Source organism: Cavia porcellus, unplaced genomic scaffold, assembly GCF_034190915.1.
Source record: "Cavia porcellus strain 051 isolate PalLab524CR breed Dunkin Hartley unplaced genomic scaffold, mCavPor4.1 scaffold_8, whole genome shotgun sequence".
Classification (NCBI taxonomy): Eukaryota; Metazoa; Chordata; class Mammalia; order Rodentia; family Caviidae; genus Cavia; species Cavia porcellus.
This window is the reverse complement of record NW_026947491.1, coordinates 37,112,764-37,125,129: the sequence shown is the minus strand read 5'-3', so window position 1 is coordinate 37,125,129 and position 12,366 is coordinate 37,112,764. Positions and strand designations below refer to the sequence as shown.

Below are 12,366 nucleotides of genomic sequence, written 5' to 3'. Positions count from 1 at the left end.
CAGCTGCTGCGATGAATCTGACCCTGGGTCTTTGTTCTTCCGTTAACTTTCAAAGTGCGGACAAGATCCTCTGCCTGGCTGTGCTCTGCTTGCCATGGATCCTGGAATATTTCCTCCTTTTTGGCTTCCATAGTGCAGTGCAGGACCCTTTCCCCCACCTACCTTGCCATCTCCCCAATAGAATAGGAGGTTATATACTGAGAAGCCAAAAAACAGAACAAAACAAAACAAAACAAAAATACCTAAATATCTGGTAGGGTGTCAATAACTAACATTTGAGTGATACTTTTCAGCTTACAAAGTGCTTTGACAGTTTTTATTTGATTTTTAGCACAATATAGAAAGTATTTCCATCTTTCAGATGCAAAGCTGTAGCTCAAAGAGGTTAATTGACTAACTCGAAGTTGCAATCCCCGCAGGAAAACTAAAAATTTTGTATGCCTGTCATATGCGAAATATAGACCTCAATGTTTTCATATACAATGTGTTATTCAAGTCTCACAACACTTTATGACATAGCATAATTATCCTTGTTGCTCCCCAGATGAATAGAGGCACTAGCAAGTGGCAGAACAGGGATCTGTTGAAGTCTTCTGACTCCAAATCCTATTCTCACTCCATAGCCCAGAGAGGCTGCTTGACTTTTTTCTCTCCATCTCCCAACACTTTTTGTTTCCTTTTCCTACCAGTTACTATCACACCATTCTTGTGTCAGAGAAATATTTGTTAAATGAATACATCTCTAAAACTTTCCCTAAGGCACTAGCCATGGGAGGATATTCTATAAAGTTTTTTTTTTTTTTTCCTGACAGTTTCCTTCTAGAGAGCGGGTCAAGATGAAAATGCAAAATGGAAACAGATTTGTTTTCTAGGGGATATTTCTTTACTCTGGACGTATTTCATATCAAATATGTTACAAAAATGTAAACAGTACCAAATGCCAAGAATGCTAAAAATGAGATATAGTCACATGACATTCTATGTGATTTGTTGTTCATGATCACGGTTCAATTAGCTCTTCTGTGTTCATGACACAATAGCCCTATTTTCTCATGTAAGCAGCTTGTTTCCAGAGAACTTCTGGTACACTGCACTGGCATAGGTAAGGTAGGGGCTCACTGGCAGTCAACCCTTTTTAATTGTGGTAAACACCTGAGGGTTTAAGCGTGCACAGCACCCAGTAGGATCAAGACCGTGCCTTAGATTTAGAATTTAACTTTGTTCCCAGATGTTGCTTTTACTGATTCTTACTTTCAGATTTTAGTCCAGAGATGCAAGGACTTGAAGACTTACCTGTGCTTCTTTGCCTTAGTTTATCTTGCTGGACTCCATTCTTGCTTGCTTTTAGGATTGCTGACTGCTTTGTTTTCCCCACTTAAGTAATTTCTTTTTCTCTGTCGTAGAAGTGCTCAGGTGTTTCTAAGACAGTGAGTCTGACAACTTGGGTTTTATTTGTGGAAAAGATTTGCTTAGACAAAACCCGAGCAGCTAATGTAGCCTCTTATTTCTATTTTCTCCAGCACTTAGGCCATATCCATATTTGATAGTTTCATGGCTCCTTTCTTAAGCAATTAGATAGGGAGCAGCTGAAGATATCTCAGAAAGATTGTTAACCTTTGGATAATAAACTAACTTGAAAAAAAGCCATTATGCCTGACCAGGGGGAAAATATAGGATGGGCCTAATGGGTAAGTGTGGAACTATTGCTTTTTGATGCAGATATTCATGAAGAATATCCATTTTATCTTGTTTGTCTTGATAGCACAGATACACTAACTGACATTCAGATATGTGGTTTGTTGGTTTCCTGAGAGCAGATTCTGGCACAGAGAGGCTTCTTCCCACTGCCATCCTTCTATTGCTTATTAGGTCTTTTGCTTTGGGTACAAAGAAGCTGCTTACAGAGAAAGAGATCCGAGCCCTAGAGAACAGAGGTAGAGGTTGGTTATACAACCATTCTTCAGGACACAAAACCTGGACTCTTTCTAAATGCTTCTGGTTAAACTACAGCTCCAAAAGAAGATGGGAAATATACTTTCAGTCATTTACTTATTCATTAAGCATTTCTTGATCTGCTTCTGTGTTAGGTTTTTAGTAAATAGGATCAAAAATTTCTCATAGTCTAGCTGAGATAGATTCTTAACCTGATAAGTAACAGGGCTGAGGATTTAGCTCAGGGGCTCAAGTGCTTGCCTGGTATGTATGAGGTCATCAGTTCAATCCCCGGTGCCCCCCAAAACAAAAGACAAAAAACCTGATAAGTCATAATGCAATGTGGTAAGAATAAGTTATCAGGATTTGGTAGCCAATGGGGAGAGCATATCTGAGCAAGATTTGAAAATATCATTCTTCACTTTGGTCTCTGTGATCAAGTTTCTCAGGCATTTATGCTCTAGCAACACATACACCTTCAACTATTGTTCATACGAATAAACCGTGAGGTGTGGGCAAGGGTGGGAACATGAAACTTGGAGAAGATTCCAGGGAGAAGTCTGGATGAAAATGAGGCCTTAGTGTAAAAAAAAAAAAAAACATTATACAAGAAAATCTTATAAATGATTTTATTTTTCCAAGCATCAGAATAAATTGGGGTTTAGAATTTGCAAATATAAAGCAATGTTTTTTATATACATACATTTACATCACAAATATGTGTGTGCATATATATATATACTTTTTTCACAAAATTTCAATCTTAAAAGTTGTTTTTTATAGCATTACTAAACATACAAAATACTGATTATCTTAATTTTTAAAAAACCTCTATAGTTGGATCTTGATTTGTACAACTGAAGAATTTTTTGAAGCTTTGTCTTATGAGCGGGAACCTATCACAAATACAGCATGACTAATTAGTAAGAAATTTCCTAAAAATCAATTGTCTTCAAGCACTTTTTTTTTCTTTACAGTACCAGAGATTAAACATAGGGCCTTTTTACCGAACTGTATCCCTAACCTGTTTAAATTTTGAAAAAGGATGTTGCTAAGTCACTAAATTACCCAGGCTAGACTTGAACTTGTGATCCTCCTGTTTCAAATTTCCAGAATGCTGGGGGTAACAGGCATGTCCAATCACACTCAACACAATATGTTTTATGATTCAAAAAGAATGTACTCTCCTCCTATGTACTTGTAACTTTAAATTTGTAGTTTTAAATGTTTACTTAATACTCTAGTGATACATAAGTGATGAAAAGTACTGATTCAAAAAAAATTTAGAATTGAGCATTACTTGAATTCTTCCCAGACCCATCAAATTTGATCTCCAGGGCGCAGGGGCAGATATGGGTACATGTATTTAAATTTGCAGATATATGTCTATATAAACTACTGTCGCTGATAACTTCATAATCTCAAGAGATCTATCTTATTTTTTTTTTGTCCTTAGCACCTGACAAATAATAGATATTTAACCTGTAGAGTTGATGGAATCTGTTCCAGATTCCTTTAGCATTTTTTTTCATTTGTGAAATGCAGAACCTAACACTAATAACAAACTCATTCTAGCACCAGACAAGGAGTGTCTGGTATTAGCCTTTTAAACCTGACTGGAACTTACAGAAGCGTGGGCTTTGGACTTTGTCCTTTACACCTTCAGGGCTGTTGGAATGAATGCACAGTTACCTGTAGCGATTCCTGCATTTACTCCTTTTCTTAGCTTCTCCCTTTGAACCAGCTGAGATCTTTTATCTCCTGTCCCCTGCTCCAACGTGTTTTGTTTATTACTGGAGCTATAGTAGTTGCATGTCTCCCATTCTTCCCCACAGCTGCAGAAAGGGCTTTCTTCCTCTTCTTAGGTAGCAGGAAGCCACACTTTTGTCATATCCTGTATCTTACTACTCTGTGGCTTATTAGAAAACCTCCACCCTTGTCCTTCAGGATCGGAACTCTGACAGTTAAAAATGTCTGGCCCTTGAAATTAAAAATTAGAACGTTAATGACAATTGTCTCCTCTCTGAAGTATTTTGATGAATAGCTTTAAAAATCAAGGCTAGAAAACGTTTTGTTCTATATCATAGTTACTTGAAATGTGATAAGTTTTGAGCTGCAACATCCTGAACTATTCTGGTTGGTTTCTGCTCTATTCCTGAAGAAATTTACTAGGAATTAAAATGCATCCAAAGATTACTATATCTCAACCTCCAAGTCAACTTCTTACTTAGTGGAGAAATATCTATCAAAGTCAGGCCAAAGATGACCAATATTACCACTACTGTGTAAAGCCAATTTTTTTTTTTTTTTTTTTTTTGAGACAAGGTTTTGCTATGCTGTTAATGCTGGCCTTGATCTCCCTATAGGCCTCAGACTGGCCTCATAAAACTACTTCGAAATTGTCATCTACCAGAGCCGGGCATGGTGGCTCACATCTGTAATCCCAGCACTTGGGAGGCTGAGGTGGGAGGATCATTGCGAGTTCGAGACCAGCCTGGGCTACAAAGTGAGCTCAAGGCCAGCCTGAACTGCATAGCGAGACTCTGTTTCAAAAAGAAATTGCCATCTACCAAAGGTGTAGAATTAGAAAGTGATAAAACTTTCTGTATTTACAGATTATGTTACGATATATCTGGAAAATTTTTAAAAACTCACTGAAAAAAAAAAAAAACTCTTGAAAACCACCAAAATACTTAAGAGAATTTATTAAAGTGGCAAGGTTTAAAGTTAATATATAGAAAGCAATAGCATTCACATATAAAAAGAATAGCTGATTGGCGGATATAAAGATCTCTTTTATAACTGCAACAAAAGTACCTAGGTATAAATCTAATTAGTACAAAATAAACAAAACATATGTGAATAAAATCTTCCTTGAAGATACAAAAGTGGGCCAGTAGCTCAGCCCTTCAGTACGTGCCTGACAAGCACAAGGTCCTGAGTTTGATTCCTGGTCCAAAAAAAAAAAAAGAGAGAGAGAGATACCAAAGTAGACATGAACTAAGTCATACTGAATTTGGATAGAAAGATGCATATTATAAAATGTGTGTATATATATATTGAGATGTGGTCTTGCTATGTTGCTTGAAATGTTGACTCATGATCCTCCTGCTTCAGCCTTCCAAGAAACTGCAATTACAGATGTGCTTCACTATGCCTGACTACAAAGCATCTATTCTGATAGTATACTTATCATTAGTTTTTTTTTCTTGCAGCTTAATAAATTAATTGTATAATTTATTTGGACAGACAACTAAGCAGAAATATTCTGGAAAATCCCAATAAAGAAAATAGTAAGGGGAAACTAGATATTAAGTCAGATATTAAAATGTATTACAAAAGGTCTAGAGTGAGAAGAAAATTGTAGCGGAGGGCTGGGGATTTAGCTCAGCAGCATAAGTGCCTGCCTGGTAAGCTTCAGGTCATGAGTTCAATCCCTAGTGCCAAAAAAAAAAAAGAAAATTTGGCACAGTGGTGCCAGTTCAAGGCCATCTTAGGCAGCTGAGTGAGATGTCTCAGAAGAAAATTGTATTGGCAAGTGAATAGACAATTAACTGAATGTAACAAAATCCAGAAATAAACATAACTGCATATGGAAATTTAGATCTTGATAAGGGGAGCATCTGAAATGAGTGGAAAAATAAAGGCTCTTTCATATGCAACATTGGGACAGCTAGATAGCCAAAAGGGAAAATGGATTCTTTCTGCATATCACCCACAGCATAACTCCTAAATGGGTGAGAACTGAAACTGTACAAGAAGAAAATGTGTGGATTTCTTCCTAACATTCGGTGACAAGTTCCCAGACTCAGGGAACAGGTGGATTATTTTGATTGTGTTTTTAAAAATTCTGCATGGCAAAACAAAAGAAAACCTAAAAGCAACATAAAAATACAAGTGATATTTGGGAAATAAATATTTGCAACTCCTCTCATAAATAAAGGGTAGATAATCCTAATGTCTCAAGAACTCGTATTGAAAATAAAAGCAATATTTTAAAACTGGACATATGGATAGTTTATATTCATGTGTAACATATATTATATATGTTTTTCTTTTCCTAAACTGTGTATATACTTTTTTTGGCAGAATGAATATAAAAGTATATACACAATTTAGGAAAAGAAAAACTTGTATGAATATTTTAGTACTGAATTTATTGAGACATCATGAGATTAACATGAGTTATCTCTGGCCTGTATAATTGTAAGAAGATGGCGCAACAGGGGCAGCCAAACCCCAGCCTTTCCCATGAGTCAACGCCATTCGCAGACTGTTGGGGAAGAGAACAAGAAGTGAACGAGAGGCAAGCCCTCCCTGCAAACCAGCGCCATGTGTGGGCCACCGCTGCCCAGGGTGGGGTGGGGTGGGAGGACAGCCACATCCCAGCCCCTTCTGGCATGCGAGGTGTGAAAGGAGAGGAGCAACCCCTCACTGCACCCCCCCCATAAGTGATCAGCTGATACACAGAAACACAGGCTGCAGTGATGGCTATTGAGGTGAAATGCAATTTGAGTCTTGGGGTGTTTGGTGTTTCACTGACCTTGCAGGTCTAGGGGCTGGTGGTCTGATCATCTATTCACAGGATAGGGGTACACAGTGTGGCATCTATGGAGGATCTCCTTCAGAAGGTAATAGCCATTGTTAACTCCCTATTATTTTGTTTTGAACTCCTCTATGATTTTCATTGTTTTGTTGGACTTTATTTATTTATTTATTTTTGTAACAGAGATCGAACTCATGACCTTGTGCTTACTAAGCAGGTGCTTATGCCACTGAGCTAAATCCTCAGCCCCTTTTAAACAGTATTTTCTGGGTTTTTTTTTTTTTTTTTTTTTTTTGTTTGTTTGTTTTGGTACTGGGGATTGAACTTACAACCTTGAGCTTACCAGGCAAGCACTTGAGCCACTGAGCTAAATGCCTAGCTGGGTTGGGTTTTATTCTGTTTTGTTTGATTTTATTATATGCAATGGCTTGGGCAGCGATTTCAAAAACAACAAGATATGGTAGCCATTTTGGATTTACTATTGTTTTGTTTTGAAGTCCTTTATTGCATTCATTGTTTTGTTTTTATTGTTTCTATCCCGTTCTGTTTTGTTTGAGTTTTACTATGTCTGAAGGTATCTGCAGCTATTTTGAAGACAACAGGAGGCATTATGGTAACTATTGTCATTTTGTATTGTTTTGAAGTCCTGTGTCACTTACACTGGTTTGTTTTGATTGGCTTTGTTCTGTTTTATTTTGCTTGGTTTTATTCTCTTAAAAAAAAAAAAGAATGATGGCTCCAAGTAGTGGCCATCAGCTTCCAGACATTTATTAGTGCGGTGATCTCTGCTTGAGTAACCTTGGTCATTGAGATTGCTGCACACACATTTTCAAACTCTTCTCTCAGGGCCAGCAGTGTAGTGGGTTTTCTGCGAAAAGGCCATCCTCTAGGGCCCTCCATAGAAGGTAACACCACCTTTGAAAAAAATTATACTATTTTTCTTTTCCTGTAGTGTATATACATATTTTTTCTGGCAGACTATATATGGGCGAGATAGAGACAAACAGGGAGACGGAGACAGATCACAGGATAAAGTCAAATGGCATTTAAAGATACAAAAAGATGCTCAAATTCACTCATGATTAGAAAGATAAATTAAACCTACTTTAAAATACCATCTCTCTCCAATTTGATTGGCAAAACTCCAGGAGGGTCACAATTGGATTCTGCTGGCAAGGCTGTGGAGAAACTGGCACTCCTATACTTTGCAGATAAAAGTACAACACTAGAGGAGGGCACCTGTCCATCTTTATTAATATTTCATCAGCCCTTACATTTTGAACCACCAATTCCATATCAAGGACTCATTCCAAACATTCATAGGAAAAATATGGATATATATATATATATATATATATATATATATATATGCAATTTATAGTAGCACTATTTGTAACAGAAAAAGAGAAAACGCCCAAATGCCCCAATCTAAGAGATATGTTAATGTCATCATTACCAAAATGTGAGCATCTAAATCAAAATTTAGATGAACAGTTAACAGAATATAGTAGCTACCAGGAAATAGAACACATTAAATGACACCACTGGGAAGCAAGCAGCCATTCCATAAATCTCTACTAAGCATCTCGAACTTAACATCTCCCCTGTCCTTGCCTTCCAAGCTTACTCCTTATTCATTATTTATTGTCTTTGTTCATAGACCTTTATCACATGGTTGCTCAGACCAAATCTAGACGCATCCATGAGTTCCTTCATATCTCACAATATCTCAGCAAATTTCTCTTTTCTATACATTTGAAATCATTTCACAAGATTTTTGCGGGTGTCTCCTTGACCCAAACCATTATCACCTGTCACTTGAACAACTTTATTAGCTCCTGGTTTTCTCTTGGCTTCCATCTTTTCCACGTCCCACCCTCCTCCAAATCATTCTCCATACTATTTCTACCATCTGTCCCATGCCTCAGTTTACAAGCCATTCCTCACATTACTAATTTCCTTAAAATTTTTTAATTTTAAAAACAAAACAAAAGGACAGAAATGATACAGAATTTTAAAAAGATAGGAAATTAACACTAGTTAATATATTGCATATTGTTATCTTAAAAGTAGTTGTTCAGATTACAAGATTTAGGCATGAAGAACATGATCAAACAGTGAAAGCACAAACTGTCCTTTTTGATGACCTTACAGAGATTAGTAGTGCAGTTATCTATCTTGTAGATACATGCATAAACACATGCATACGTATCCCCATATCCATATAACCCTGTCCCTTCTTCCTTTTCTCCTTTCCTCTCTCCCAGTTGTTCTTTTCTTTTGAACACTTTCCTTTTTACTGTATCTGTTGTACATTTTGGACCTTATTACTCTTTCAGGTTTTTTTTTTTTTACAGTAGGAAGACAATATGACATTACACATCTAAGTTTGATTTATTTCACTTGTGAGAATGTTCTTAAATTGTATTCATTTACCCGTAAAAGCTTCAAATGTATCCTTCTTTATAACTGAGCAATATTCCATTGTATAAAAATACCACATCTTTTTTTTAATCTATTCTGCAGTTGGTGGGAATTTGAGTTGCTTCCAAGATTTATCTATTGCTGTGGCACGATGTTTTCAACTCTTCCAGGAAAATACCCAAAAGGGGAATAGCCAGATTGAATGGTCTATCCAATGCTAGTTTTTTGAGGAATCGCCACACTGATTTCCATAGTGCTGTACTAGTCTTCACTCCCACAAACAGTGAAGTGTTCTTTTATCCCCCCACAGCCCTGAAAATACTTGTAATTGGTTGATTTCTTGGCAGTCCTTCTTTTTGGATTGAGATGGCATCTCAGTGTTGTTTTAAATTGCATTTTTTTTTTCTTTTTCCTTTTTATCGGTACCAGGAATCCAACTCACGACTGCCTGCTTGCAAGGCAGGCGCTTATGCTGCTGAGCTAAATCCCCAGCCCCTAAATTGCATTTTCTTGAATGACCAGTGATGTTGAACATTTCTTCATGTGTTTATTTGCCATTTTTATTTCTTCATCTGAGAAGTGTGTTCATCTCAGGTGCCCATTTTTGGATTGGGTCTTTGAATTAGGGGTGGGGCTGATGTTTTTCAATTCTTTGTATGTTCTAGATATAAGTCTTTTGTCTGAGAGACAGTTGGCTAAAATTCTTTCCCATTCTGTGGGTTTTCTTTTCTCTCTGTTGGGGTTTTCTTTTGAAGTGCAAAAACTTTTTAATAAGATGAAATTCCAGTTGTTGATTCTTTGAAGTATTTCCTTTGTGGTTTGTATTTTGTTCATGAACTCTTTGCCTACCCCTGTGTCTTAAAGGTTTCTACCTACTTTGTCCTCCAGTAGATTTAGAATTTCTATTTTAATATTTAGATCTTTGATCCATTTTGACTTTAGCTTAGTGCATGGTGATAGATATGAGTCTAGTTTTAGTGTTTGGCATGTGGAAAGCCAATTTTTTCAGCACTCTTTATTAAAGAGGCTATTTTTCTTCCAGTGAACATGGTTTGATCTTTTGTCAAAGTACAGATTACTGAGTATCTTTGTAATTCTGTTTGCATCTTTTAATCTGTTCCATCAATCCTCAAGTCTGTTTTTTTGTGCCAGTATCATGCTGATTTTATCACAGCAGCTTTGTAATATAATTTCAAGTCAGGGATTGTGATGCCTCCGGCCCTCCCTTTGTTGCCCAGGATTGCCTTTACTATTTTAGGTCTCCTATGTTTCCAAATGAATTTTAGGAATGTTTTCTTTAAATCTGTAAGGTATGTTAATGGTATTTTGATTGGGATGGCATTAAATCTGAATAACAGTTTTGGTAGTATGGCCACTTTCACTGTTAGTTCTTCCTATCTGAGAGCAAGGAATCTTTCCATTTTATGACATTTTATTCCATCTTTTTTTGTACCAGGGATTGAATTTCCCAGGAAAGCACTTGAGCCACTGAGCTAAATCAATCTCCTTTTTAAAGAATATTACTTTTTTTTTGAGGGTTTACTTTGTATCCAGCTATGCTACCAAATTAACTTATTATTTCTAATAGCCTTTTGATGGAGTTTTTGGGCTCTTCTACGTAGAGTATCATATCATATGCAAATAATGATAATTTAAATTCTTCCTTTTCTGTTCTCATTCTTTTTATATCTCTTTCTTGTCTATTTGCTTTGGCTAATGTTTTCAGAACTATATTGAATAGGAGTGGTGATAGTGGACGTCCTTCTCTTGTTCCTGATTTTAGAGTGAAAGCTTTGAGTTTTTGTCCATTTAGTATGATGTTGGCTGTTAGTTTGTCATAGATGGCTTTTATCAGATTGAGATAGAGACCACTTATTCTGGTTTTCTGTAAGATTTTTATCATGAACAAGTGTTGGACTTTATCAAAAGCTTTTTCTGCATCTATTAAGATGATCATACCACCCCCCCACTGCTAAATTTGACTGGCTTAAAAAAAAAAAAAAAAAAAGATGATCATGTGATTTTTTTCCCTTTGGCTCTGTTGATGTGGTGTACTGAATTTATTGATTTGTTTATGTTGAGCATCCCTGCATTCCTGGGATAAATATCATTTGGTCATGGCACATAATCTTCTTGATAATTTGCTGCATTCTGTTTGCTATTATTTTATTGAGAATTTTTGCATCAGTGTTCATTAGAGAGACTGTCCTATAGTTCTCTTGGATGATCTTTCTTTGCTTTTGGTAACAGAGTGATACTTGCCTCCAGGAATGAGTTAGGGAGAATTGCTTCCCTTTCAATTTCATTGAAGAGTTTGAAGTGTATTGGCTTTAAGTCTTCTCTAAATTTCTTGTAGAAATCAGTTATAAATACATCAGCACCTGGGCTTTTCTGTGTTGCTAAGTTTTTAATTACATTTTCAATTTTGGGTTTTTCAAAAATTTTATACCTTTTTCACTCAGCTTTGGCAACTCATATGGTTTTAGGAATCTGTCCATTCCCACTGTGTTTTTCAGCTTCTGTGAGTAAAGATTTTCAAAGTAGCTATTGATAATCTGAATTTCCACAGGATCTGAAGTAATGCCCTTTTCACTCCTCATTGCATGAAACTGATTTTCTTTCCTTTTCCTGATAGGGTTGGCTGGGGATTTAATCAATTTTGTTTAGTCTTTCAAAAAGCCAACTCTTTGATGCATTAATTCTTTGTATTGTTTTCTTAGTCTCAATTGCATTAATTTCTGCTCTGATCTTTATAACTTCCTCCCCTCTGTGAGCTTTGGTATTGACTTACTCTTCTTTTTCTGGAAGCTTGAAGTGCAGCCTGAGGTTGTTTATTTGTGCTTGTTCTGTTTTCCTGATAATACCAATTCAATTATATATATATTTCCCTCTTTGGACTGCTTTCATTGCATCCCACAGGTTTCATTTAATTATAGATAATTTTTAATTTATTCTTTAATTTCATCTGTGATCATTGGTTGTTTGGGAGGGTGTATTTTAATTTCTATGTGTTTCTGTAGGTTTTACAGTTTCTTTTGCCATTAATTTCCAATCCTAGTGCACTATGGACTAAAATATGGTCTATTTTAGAGAATCTCATGTGCAGATGAGAGGAATGTGCATTCTGATGTTATTGGGTTTGTTTGTTCACATATTTGATTCAATTCTCTAATTGATCTATGTCTTTGTGACAATGGGTATTAAGGTCCCCTGTTACAGTAGTATTACATATTTGACTTTTCGTGTCTATTAATATTTGTCTTGTATAGTTGGGAGCATGTATAGTTATGATTGTTATCTCTTCCTCTTCAATTTTTCCCCTAGCAAGTATGTAGTTACCCTCTGTTGTGGTCAGGGGTTGTACACAGAGAACAATTCAGGTCAGGACATGGAGTTTATAATATTTTTATAATGGTCACTGGAAGTTAACACAGGAGAATGCAGGAAATCTATCCGCAACACCA

At 36.3% G+C, this 12,366-nt stretch overlaps 1 protein-coding gene across 8 annotated transcripts in view; it reads left to right on the top strand.

The window, feature by feature from the left end:
• Window positions 1-12,366, top strand: part of LOC106029027 (chloride intracellular channel protein 4-like) — an 81,471-nt gene that overhangs the window by 58,103 nt on the left and 11,002 nt on the right. The gene's annotated exons all lie outside the window — the stretch shown is intronic.